This window comes from Bubalus bubalis, chromosome 9 (assembly GCF_019923935.1).
Source record: "Bubalus bubalis isolate 160015118507 breed Murrah chromosome 9, NDDB_SH_1, whole genome shotgun sequence".
NCBI classification, from domain to species: domain Eukaryota; kingdom Metazoa; phylum Chordata; class Mammalia; order Artiodactyla; family Bovidae; genus Bubalus; species Bubalus bubalis.
In genome coordinates, this window is record NC_059165.1 from 5,380,542 (window position 1) to 5,394,101 (window position 13,560).

The window sequence follows — 13,560 nt, forward strand, 5'->3', positions numbered from 1 at the left end:
AAATATGCCATATGCGTCTGTGAGCCAGGGTTTATTCCTGAGATCTAAGCAAGGCACTAAAGTTTTGGGTCAAATGACGATGTCATCTAGCAAAATGGTTTTCTGGAGAAATTAATGAAAAGAGTCCTTATTATGTGGTTATTCAGATCCACACCAGTATTCTTCTCACTAGAGCATTTATTAAAACGAATGAGTTTTGCTTCATATGGATGACACTGAATTCAGCCCTCCCTTAAATACAGTAAGACTGGTATGCTAAGAAGACAAGATATTGGCATATAAATGATAGCCTATTGGCTAATTTATTAATCCTTCAATATTTACTAAAGAGAGAGAAAATAGTTGAGAGTGATCAATAAACCATCTCATCCTTTGTCATCCAATTCTCCTCCCACCTTCAATCTTTCCCAGGGTCAGGGTCATTTATAATGAGTCAGATTTTTGCCTCAGGTGGCCAAAGTATTGGAGTTTCAGCCTCAACATTGGCTCAGTTCAGTTCGGTTGCTCAGTTGCGTCCAAATCTTTCTAATCCCATGGAGAGCAGCACGCCAGGCCTCCCTGTCCATCACCAACTCCTGGAATTTGCTCAAACTCACGTTCATCAAGACCGGGATCCCATCCAACCATCTCATCCTCTGTCGTCCCCTTCTCCTTTCGCCTTCAATCTTTCCCAGCATCAAGGTCTTTTCAAATGAGTCAGCTCTTCTTCACAGGTGGCCAAAGTATTAGAGTTTCAGCTTCAGCATCAGTCTTTCCAATGAATATTCAGGACTGATTTCCTTTAGGATGGACTGCTTGGATTTCCTTGCAGTCCAAGGGACTGAGTCTTCTCCAACACCACAGTTCAAAACATCGATTCGTCGGTGCTCAGCTTTCTTTATAGTCCAACTCTCACATCCATATATGACTACTGGAAAAACCATAGCATTGACTAGATGGACCTTTGCCAGCAAAGTAATGTCTCTGCTTTTTAATATGCTGTCTAGTTTGGTCATAGCTTTTCTTCCAAAGAGCAAGTGTCTTTTAATTTCAAGGCTGCAGTCACCATCTGCAGTGATTTTGGAGCCCCCGCCCCCCAAGTGAAGGAGCCCCTTCTCAATGTTTCCACTGTTTCCCATATATTTGCCATGAAGTGATGGGACCAGATGCCATGATCTTCATTTTCTGAATGTTGAGCTTTAAGCCAACTTTTTCACTCTCCTTTTTCACTTTCATCAAGTGGCTCTTTAGTTCTTCTTCACTTTCTGCCATAGGGTGGTGTCATCTGCATATCTGAGGTTATTGATATTACTCCCGGAAATCTTGATTTTAGCTTGTGCTTCATCCAGCCCAGAATTTGGCATGATGTACTCTGCTTATGAGTTAAATAAACAGAATGACAATATACAACATTGACATACTTCTGTCCCTATTTTGAACCTGTCTGTTGTTCCATGTCCTGTTCTAATTGTTTCTTCTTGACCTGCATACAAATTTCACAGGAGGCAGGTAAGGTGGTGGTATTCCCATCTCTTGAAGAATTGTCCAGTTTGTTGTATTCCACACAAAGGCTTTGGCATAGTCAATAAAGCAAAAGTAGATGTTTTTATGGAAGTCTCTTGCATTTTCAATGGTCCTGCGGATGTTGGCAATTTGATCGCTGGCTCCTCTGCCTTTTCTAAATCTATCTTGAACATCTTGAAGTTCATTGTTCACATACTCTTGAAGCCTGGCTTAAAGAATTTTGAGCATTACCTTGCTAGGGTGTGAGATGAGTGAAATTGCACGTTAGTTTGCACATTCTTTGACTTTGCTTTCTTTGGGACTGGAATGAAAACTGACCTTTTCCAGTCCTGTGGCCACTGCTGAGTTTTCCAAATTTTCTAGCATGTTGAGTGCAGCACTTTAACAGCATCATTTTTAAGAATTTGAAATAGCTTAACTGGAATTCCATAACCTCCACTATCTTTGTTTGTAGTGATGCTTCCTAACGCCCACTTGACTTTGCATTTCAGGATGTCTGGCTCTAGGTGAGTGATCACACCATCATGGTTATATGGGTCATTAAGATCTTTTTGTATAGTTCTTCTGTATATTCTTGCTACGTCTTCTTAATATCTTCTGCTTCTGTTAGGTACATACCATTTCTATCCTTTATTGTGATCTTCTTTACATGAAATATTCCCTTGGTATCTCTAATTTTCTTGAAGAGATCTTTAGTCTTTCCCATTCTATTCTTTTCCTCTATTTCTGTGCATTATTCACTGAAGATGGCTTTCTTATCTCTCCTTGCTATTCTTTGGGAGCTGCATTCAAATGGATATATCTTTCCTTTTCTCCTTTGCCTTTAGCTTCTCTTCTTCTCTCAGCTATCAGTAAGACCTCATAAGACAACCAATTTGTCTTTCTGTATTTTTTTTTCCCCCTTGACGATCGTTTTGATCACTGCCTCTTGTAAAGTATTATGACTCTCCATCCATAGTTATTCAGGCACTTTTTTCAGATTTAAAACCCTGAATCTATTTGTCACTTCCATTGTATAATCATAAGGGGATTTGCTTTAAGTCATACCTGAATGGTCTAGTGGTTTTCCCTACTCTCTTCAATTTAAATCTAAATTTGCAATAAGGAATTCATGAATGAGCCACTTCCATACTCTTTTCCATAATGGCTGCATTAATTTACCCCACAACAGTATAGAAGGGTTGCTTTTTCCCCTCACCCTCTCCAGCATATTTTATTTGAAAACTTTTGGATTCATGGGAAATAGATGGGGAAACAGTGGAAACAGTGTCAGACTTTATTTTTCTGGGCTCCAAAATCACTGCAGATGGTGACTGCAGCCATGAAATTAAAAGACGCTTACTCCTTGGAAGGAAAGTTATGACCAACCTAAATAGCATATTCAAAAGCAGAGACATTACTTTGCCAACAAAGGTTCGTCTAGTCAAGGCTATGGTTTTTCCTGTGGTCATGTATGGATGTGAGAGTTGGACTGTGAAGAAGGCTGAGCACCGAAGAATTGATGCTTTTGAACTGTGGTGTTGGAGCAGACTCTTGAGAGTCCCTTGGACTGCAAGGAGATCCAACCAGTCCATTCTGAAGGAGATCAGCCCTGGGATTTCTTTGGAAGGAATGATGCTAAAGCTGAAACTCCAGTCCTTTGGCCACCTCATGCGAAGAGTTGACTCATTGGAAAAGACTCTGATGCTGGGAGGGATTGAGGGCAGGAGGAGAAAGGGACAGAGGATGAGATGGCTGGAGGGCATCACTGACTCGATGGACGTGAGTCTCAGTGGACTCCGGGAGTTGGTGATGGACAGGGAGGCCTGGCGTGCTGCGATTCATGGGGTCACAAAGAGTCGGACACGACTGAGCGACTGATCTGATCTGACCATTCTGAAGTGATGCTTCATTGTGGTTTTGATTTGCATTACTCTAATAATTGGCATTAAATTACAATATTTTATGATTTGTATCTATGATATTTGAAAAGTCTAAACAATTAAAATGAAATTACCAAAAAGATAAAATTAATATTTACTTACTTTGAGTCCATTACAATAGAATGTATTATGTAGCCATGGTTTAAAAAAAATGGGGAAATATGCATTTTTGATCTATAACAAATTAACAAGTTGAAATCTTCTGTTTGAATACTATTTGTTAATAATCATAGTCTCTCTCAAAGGAAATTTAAATTTGTTGTTACTGGTTAAATAAGTAGTTAAAATTAGTTAGAAAAGAGCATGGTGAAATCAGAAATATATAATATCATATGGATTATGTTCTCTTGGTTAATGACAATATTTTGTCATCATTATGCTATTATTAACATGCTCTATTAATGTATATGTTTATATAACTATACAATGCATACATTTATACATATATGCAATATATAATCTATATGTTTAAATAACTATATAATTAAAAATGTATCCATTTATATAATACAGACTGAAGAATGGTCCCTTTTCCTTAGCTACATTACCAGATTACCTAGTCTTTTCAAAGTATACAGGGCCTAGGTGGAAACAATACACTGTTTAAAGTCAACAAAAGAAAATGGACAGGTTTTTCAGGATAATATTGAGAGATTTTCATTTTATTGATGATAGAGATGACTTGAATACCAATTCTCATAGTGTTAAAAATCTTAAATATTGAACATATTGAGAATAAATGAAATTTCACCCATCTGAATATATGTATCTAATATAGATAAACATAAGTAAGTGTATATAATCTAGTTATTTTAAACTCTCATTGTCTATGTGTTTCAGTGGTATTATTTCTATAAATAATTTGGCACTTTTTTTTTCTAAATTTATTTTGGGATTTATTTCATAGCTCTTACATTATATATCATTAAATGTTAAGAATTTGTAGTTATGTACCAAGAATATGGGGCTTCCCTTGTGGCTAAGAGGTTAAAGCATCTGCCTCCAATGCGGGAAACCCGGGTTCGATCCCTGGGTTGGGAAGATCCCCTGGAAAAGGCAATGGCAACCCACTCCAGTATTCTTGACTGGAGAATCCCATGGACGGAGGAGCTTGGTAGGCTACAGTTCACGGGGTCGCAAAGAGTCGGACATGACTGAGTGACTTCATTTTCACCAAGAATATATTCAAGGCAAAATATTAGTAAGACTGAAAAGCAATAGAAGCATCTGATGTGCACATAAAATGGAAGAATAATTTTACAAGTTGTCATAATACAAGCTTTTATTTTAGTAGAAATATTTCTTTTTTCAGGCAAACACTGAGATAACTAAGATTATTTTACAAGGTAAAATGCTTGTTTACATTGCCTTGAATTTTAGTTATGTGGTTAATATTTTTAAACAGCATTACAGTAGATAGGACTTCCCAGGTCACATTTTAATAATCCTCAGTCTTCAAGCGGTATCCACTTTTCACATTGCATATTAATTTGGGACAGTCTACTGTAATATATGTATATAAGACTGTTATGTCGTAAGAATTCCTGGGTTAAAAAAAAAAAAACCACTTTATTTTTGCCCAAATATAACTTTGGTAAGTAATTAAATCCTATATTCTATTCTATTATTGTTATATTTGGTTTGTTAATTTATTACTTTTCATATGCTTTATCTGTAATTGATTGAATACTAGGACTAATGACATAAGATTAAATAAACAATCAGAAAGACAGGCATAAAGATCAATAAATGGGAATGGTAGAGATAATCACTGCTTCACTATTTGTGAACACCAGGTGATTGCACTGTGTTTTTTACAGATATAAATAAAATTCCTAGTCATTGGTCCCTGGGAAAAAGCCTGAAAAATCTATTAATCAAAATGTACATTTCTAGACTACGAAACTAAGTATTATGTTATTGTATACTAAGTGTATTACTTCAGAGCTGAATATTGTGTCTCTACAAATATTGTTCCTTTCTGACTGATTAACATAGAGGGTGTCCAGACAATGGGAAAGGATTTCATTCTTCGATATTTATTACCTAACTATTCTTATTATTTTTTGTGGAATATTTTCCTATAAACTTCACCTCATTTCAGAACAACTGTAAAAATGGTCAGGTTCAATGCAGAACGTGATGTAGTGAGAGTCGCTCAGCCGTGTCCGACTTTGTGAGCCCAGGGACTATACAGTCCATGGAATTCTCCAGGCCAGAATACTGGAGTGGGTGGCCTTTCCCTTCTCCAGGGCATCTTCATAACCCAGGGATCGAACCCAGGTCCCCTGCATTGCAGATGGATTCTTTACCAGCTGAGCCATGAGGGAAGCCCAGAATGTGATGCAAGACCTGAATAATTGTTGCACTGGGAAAGGCACAAATGTTAGATCATGGTATGCCCTTAACCATGACCTGAGCAGATCCAGTGGCAATGCCACTTCTCTATTGGTAGGAGGTAGAGTTCCAACTCTAAGATGTGGACACTGGCACTATCAGCCAATCTGGGAAATAGAAGATCTTGAAGAATTTAAATAGCAAAGAGTTCTAGATAACATAGGTTTCAAATCTAGTATCACTACTATCTAGTCTAATAATGGTCACATTATCACTAGTATCTAGTCTAATAATGGTCACAGATGTTAGTTGTGGTCTCATTTTAACAATAAAATGTCTGCACCTAGAACCATTGTCTTTATTCTCATCAGCATCATTTTATCATCAGCATGATATTATATTATCATTCCCTGGCAAGAAATCTCTGGAGTCAGGTCAGGAACTACATTTTTAATGGTTACTCTGAGTTATTCATGTTCATTAAAGTAATTAAGCCCTTCTTAACATAATGTGCTGATGGGAGAGACTGTCTGCAGGGAAAACTGGGTCTTGCTCTGGTGGGCAGAGCCATGCTCAGCAAATCTTTAACCCAACTGTCTGCTGATGGGTGTGGCAGTGATCTTTCCGTGTTAGTTGTTTGGCCTGATGCGACTCAGTCCTGGAGTCTGCAGGATCTATCATAGTGCTACCGGTGACCTCCAGAAAGGACTTATGCCAACGTGCACCTACCAGGGCTGATGCTGCCAGTGCTCCCATCCCCGCAGCAGGCCAGTGCCAAGCCATGCCTCCACGAGAGATCCTCAAACATTCACAGGCAGGGCCAGCTCACTCTCTTGTGGGGTCACTGCTCCTGTCCCCTGGGTCCTGGTGCACACAAGATTTTGTTTGTGCCCTCCTTGAGGAGGGTGAAAGAAGACAGCGAAAAAGCTGGCTTAAAACTAAATATTCAAAAAAAAAACTAAGATTGTGGCATTCAGTCCCATCACTTCATGGCAAACAGATGGAGATAAAGTGGAAACAGCATCAGATTGTATTTTCTTGGGCTCCAAAATCATGGTGGACAGTGACTACAGCCATGAAATTAAAAAAAATGCTTGCTACTTGGAAGAAAAGCTATGACAAACCTAGACAGTGTATTAAAAAGCAGAAGCATCACTTTGCTAACAAAGGTCCATATACTCAAAGCTATGGTTTTTCTAGTAGTCATATATGGATGTGAGAGTTGGACCATAAAGAAGGCTGAGCACTGAAGTACTAATTCTTTCGAACAGTGATGCTGCAGAAGACTCTTGAGAGTCCCTTGGACAGCAAGGATATCAAACCAGTCAATTGCACAGGAAATCAACCCTGACTATTCATTGGAAGGACCAATTCTGAATCTGAAGCTCCAATACTTTGGCCACCCAAATGCGAAGAGATGACTCACTGGAAAGACCCTGATGCCGGGAAAGACTGAAGGCAAGAGAAGGGGTGACAGAGGATGAGACTGCATGGCATCAGTGATTCAAGGGCCATGAGTTTGAGAAAACTGTGGCAGATGGTGAAGGACAGGGATGCCTGGTGTGATGTAGTTCATGAGATTACAAAGAGGTGGACACGAGTTAGCAACTGAACAACAACAACAATAACTGAAATGTCCATCTTCCAAGTTCCTGCTTCTGTAGCTACCCAGTGTGGGCTGGGAGATCAACAGCTGGAAGGATTCTGATGCAGCTTGTGAATGATCTGGCTTCCCTTGTGGCTCAGGATAAAGCATCTGCCTGCAATGCAGGAGACCCGGGTTCAATCCCTGGGTTGGGAAGATCCCCTGGAGAAGGAAATGGCAACCCAGTCCGGTACTCTTGCCTGGAAAATCCCATGGAATGAGAAACCTGTAGGCTACAGTCTATGGGTTGGCAAAGAGTCAGACACGACTGAGCGAATTCACTTTCACTTCCTTTCACTTTGTGAATGATCATTCGAAAAATGTTGGAATAAACTGAGGGGTGAATGTTTTTCTTCCTTTGTGCTCCTAAATTCTGGATGGTAAATTCAAGAACTGCTTCAGTGGGAAGTTGAGCGTAACTGCCCTTAGTCCTACAGAGGAGGATGGAACTGTGTCAGAGAGGCTGCAGGGAGAGGTGTGTGCCCGAGGCATGTCACAGAAGGCACATCCAGTTGCTGTTTCATGTTAATATCTGCACTGTACATTCTTCTTTAGAACATTCCGGGAAAATCTTGAAGAAAGATGGGTATCAGCTTGGCTCTGGGAAACAGCTTGAGATTGGGACAGAGTAGCAAATGGAAAGTCCCAGTTTGAAACCTATCCACCAATAAAAGCTCACACGTGGACTAAAGGATTAATGAGATTAAGCAGTAGTAGTACTATAGGTATAGGACAAGTGAGCACTTTGTTGGGCTTTTTCTTTCATTGAGAAGAAAAATAAGAACATTGTAAGGAGAATGAACAAAAAAGAGAAGGATGGGAGAAAGCAAACAAAGATCCCATCATTTCTGCCAATCATAACCCTAAAGTGGGATGCAGTTCTTAACAGTTTTGAAGTTTATGTGCACTCTAGTATTTTATGTATGTAGACTTTAGGATTTATTTTCATATCTCATCTCATTTTGTACTCACAGAACCTTTGTGAGATATGTTTGGCAGGAACTGCCATCTTATTTTTTAATGAAAAAGATAGAAACTTAAATTATTTCCCCTGATTTTCTTCCCAGGTTTAAAAGAACTTACTTTTTCTAACTAAAAAATAATAAAGAAAAATACTAGGAGTTACACTTCTTTATTAATGAAACACAGCTAAAGCATGTGAAATCTTTGTTTTAACATTTATTTGATCAAAAGATTGACATATAACAGGGTGTATATATATATATATATATATATATATATATATATATATATATAACTGTAAAGTATCACAGAAAGAAATATTATTAGTTTAGCATAGTTGGCTAAGTTGAATAATAATAACATTTTCAATTTTGAGTCTATGGATAACAGCCATGGTATCTTGAAAAAGAAAGTGGTGATAAGGTGTTCTGTATTGGCTCTAATAAGACTAAATGGGATGTGGGTTTGCAGCATCAAAGTACCTGTATCTAAGTTTAGTAATGAACTTCTTCTCACCTCAAAACTGTCTTTTTTCTTGCCTGTTACATCCATTCTTTTTCATTTAGCCTTCTTATTACTGGGTAATAGATGATATGAATGTGAACATAAAATTGTTTTAGGCTGTAAAGTCACACCAGATATTATGTGAACCTGGAAGAAATTTCATATACTACTAAGAGTATACTATTCCTTTTCTTTCTATAATGCCACAAATGATTTCAGTGAAAATGAGTCATAGTACCCAAGAAGATCTAGATATTGAACTTTATAAAAGTACAAGCAGACCTCACCGACAGGCAGTTCATCATGCTTCTACATTTAGGTATTAATTTCAATTTCAATCTTCCTGTAAAACAAAAATGAATAATTTTTTTATTATGGAGTAATGGCCTTGCTGAAGTGACATAAATTATCGTTGGAGACATTAAAGTTGCACACTAAAAGCTGCTTCCCACTCCTTTACACAGTGTATTTCTTTCCTGCAGGGTGTGGATTGCTTCTAAAAATAACCTAGGTTTTAACCAAACCAGACTCTCTACTTTCCAGCTAGAATTGCTTCACCATTCTTAGACAAAGGATGTCAGAGGTCATTGGTGTGTTTTTGTGCCTCACTTGATACCTCTTTGGACATTCGCTCACTGATAGCACTACCATCTATGAATCTGAAACCTGCCAGAGCCCTATTTTGGCAAATCATGGACAAACTTAAGTCATCGTCAGAATGACGAGTTTGATAAATGAAATTTTTGGTTTCTCCCTTTTTTACCCTCATCCCAGTGATGTTTTCTAGATTTCATCTATGATAAATCAGAATTCTTTTAACACCACTACATAGTTTACTGAGGACAAATAGTGTCCTAAATCTGTTCAGGTTACAGGAGTTAAGATTCTGAATATTGCCAATATCGTCTTCTTTAAGGAGCTTTTGGTAATGTTGAGGAAAAGTGGAAAATAGACAATTAAATAACAATATGATACTACCAAAGTATCATAGACTGGTTCCAAATAGGAAAAGGAGTTCATCAAGGCTGTATATTGTCACCCTGCTTATTTAACTTATATGCAGAGTACATCATGAGAAACGCTGGACTGGAAGAAGCACAAGCTGGAATCAAGATTGCCAGGAGAAATATCAATAACCTCAGATATGCAGATGACACCACCCTTATGGCAGAAAGTGAAGAGGAATTCAAAAGCCTCTTGATGAAGGTGAAAGTGGAGAGTGAAAAAGTTGGCTTAAAGCTCAACATTCAGAAAATGAAGATCATGGCATCCGGTCCCATTACTTCATGGGAAATAGATGGGGAAACAGTGGAAACAGTGTCAGACTTTATTTTTTTGGGATCCAAAATCACTGCAGATGGTGACTGCAGCCATGAAATTAAAAGATGCTTACTCCTTGGAAGGAAAGTTATGACCAACATAGATAGCATATTCGAAAGCAGACATTACTTTGCCAACAAAGGTCAATCTAGTTAAGGCTATGGTTTTTCCAGTGGTCATGTATGGATGTGAGAGTTGGATTGTGAAGAAAGCTGAGGGCTGAAGAATTGATGCTTTTGAACTGTGGTGTTGGAGAAGACTCTTGAGAGTCCCTTGGACTGCAAGGAGATCCAACCAGTCCATTCTGAAGGAGATTAGACCTGGGGTTTCTTTGGAAAGAATGATGCTAAAGCTGAAGCTCCAGTACTGTGGCCACCTCACGCAAAGAGTTGACTCATTGGAAAAGACTCTGATGCTGGGAGGGATTGGGGGTAAGAGGAGAAGGGGGCGACAGAGGATGAGATGGCTGGATGGCATCACTGACTCGATGAACATGAGTCTGAGTGAACTCCAGGAGTTGGTGATGGACAGGGAGGCCTGGCATGCTGTGATTCATGGGGTTGCAAAGAGTCGGACATGACTGAGCGACTGATCTGATCTGATCTGATGATACTACCATAAAATCTGCAACTATGGTGTGCTTTATTACAGAGGTCATCTAAGTAAGGTCTAGGAGATGTGGAAGCCTTCCTAGAGTAAAATGGAAGCTGAGACTTGAAAGATGAGTTGGGATATAGGACTTGCCTGCCAGTAAGAATTGCAAAATTGGAGAAAGCAACATTTAACAAGGTTTCAAATTTAAGGAATAACATGGAGTTTTAGGCACTGCAAACAATTCGATTCTAGTAAGAGGATGTATGTTTTTTAATTCCACTTTTAAAAATATGAAAATAATATATAAATGATAAAAAAGTTAATAATGCAAAATAATTTAGAATAAAATGTCATCATTAGAATACATGCTATCAGTCCTGTGCTCCCAAAACAGAAATCACCAATTTGTTGTTTTATACCATTTTAGTCCATTGCAGAAAAATATGTATACATTTATGATACAAAGATTTCTATATCATCTTATATTAATATTTTTGAAGATTTTCTATTTCAATATATATGTTTACATCATTGTTTTAAATAAGATAAGCTTTATATTAGAAATATTTATTAGATTATTCAAATAATTGTTTTCTGTGGCTATAAATAACATGTTATTTATGTTAGTTGATAACATAAATTTAAATCCTGATAGATATTACTAGAGTTTTTTCCAAACTATTCATTCCAATCTAGTTAAAAAGTATGAGATCATGTGTTTTTACACTGTTCTAAACTAATAATATTTAGGCTGAGCCCTGTAAAACCGAGGATTTATAGGATTAAAATGGTTGAATATTGACTATTTAACCAGATGCAACTTAATACTATAACATTTATCTTTGCCAAAATTCTAAGTGAAATACTTTTTGAATTTCTATAGCAAAAATAAACAAAAAACATTTCAAAGACATTTTTCTATATCTTTTATATCCTTAAAATATTTTCTCTGACATTCTCTTTGTCTTATTAGTTTGCTCATTTTTTGATATATAAATAAATTACAAAAATCATTTACTATCACAAATTTTGCAATATTTTCCTGAACTTTCTATTATTTTATTTTGCTCAGAGTGAACTTTATTATAGAAATCATAAAAACTTTCATAAACAAAATGATTTATCTTGAGCTTTCTTTAAGGTTTAGAGAAGTCTTTCTATCTCTAAGATGAAATGTCTCTCTGTGTGTATGAATCTATTAAATTCCTCTAGTACTTTTAGGTTTTCACTTCTTAAATTTAGAATATTGAAACATTTGAACCTTTTAAAAAATAATAGTTTGGCAGAAACCAACCCAGTTCTGTAAAGCAATTATCCTTCAGTTTAAAAAATAAGTAACCTTTAAAAAAGAAAATGATGTATTTTCATTTAACAAGTTATAAAATTATCAAGTACTTTTAGTAAATTTTTTTGCAATGATTTGAATTGCAGCTTGAAAATATACATATCCCTTAGATTTTTTATGCCTCTTGGTTTTCTATTATGATCTGCTGATTTTTGGTCTACTCCTTTGATTACTCTTGGCTTCCCAGGTGGCACAGTGGTAAAGAATCAACTTGCCAATGCAGAAGACGCAGGAGACTGGGTTTCAATCCCTGGGTTGGAACGATTCCCTAAAGAAGGAAACCCACTGGCAACCCACTCCAGTATTCTTGTCTGGACAATTCCATGGATAGAGGAACCTGGTGGGCCACAGTCTATGCGATCCCAAAAAATAGGGCAAAACGGTGCATACACACACGCAGGTCTAAATTCCAATTCAACTTGACAACTCTAAATTCTGTTAGTGTATGTTTAATACTGATTTTGGAAAATTGTCTACTAAAACTTTTCTGCATAATTTCTTCTATTTTCATTGTTTATTGATTTATTATTAGTTATTTCTTCCATTTTATACATCTATTTTTCCTCACTGAGTTACATTTTCATTTTATACATTCATGCTGCTGCTGCTGCTGCTAAGTCGCATCAGTCATGTCCGACTCTGTGTGACTCCATGGACTGCATCTCACCAGGCTCCGCCGTCCCTGGGATTCTCCAGGCAGGAACCCTGGAGTGGGTTGCTATTGCCTTCTCCAGTTTTATACATTCATGTTTACAAACAAGACAATCTGTTATTTTGTGAAGGAACAACACTCACGTGCGCTTGCATATAGGGACAATCAATATCTTTATAAGGCTTTAAAGACAGTTCATGCTTTTTAGTACAAAAACAGTCATGCTTGTCCATGTATGCAAATCTCCATTTTTATATGATCTCCTTAGACTGTTAAAAATATCAGTGAAATTTTACATTTGAGCTAAAAAAGAAAGTAACAGCAATCACAACAGACTGTTAGCTTTAGAGATTCAGGGGTCTCTTACCACAGTCAACAGAAGTCTCAGGCTTCAAAGACAAACACAAGTTTTGTTTTGTTTTTCTGTCAGTGTTCTGATTGATATCTTGATAATATGTCTGTACTTCTCAATGAATCAAGCTTTTAATATTATATCTTCCAGAGACCAAAGTTGGTGAATTATATTAAGTAAAATACCTTATTTAATATCCTCTTACCATTTAATCATTATCTTTATTTCACTTCTTAGAAACTCTGTAACTTTTAATAATAGAATTCAAACTCTATTTCTTGTTTCTCTTAATAAAGAAACCACCAGTGCCTCTGTGGTTCTCTTTTTGTCTGCTGCTTCCAAATTTCCGTTATCTATAAAATCACATTTCTTAAAATTTATAACATGTTGGCTCTGTTTTGGAATTATTAAAACTATGATACT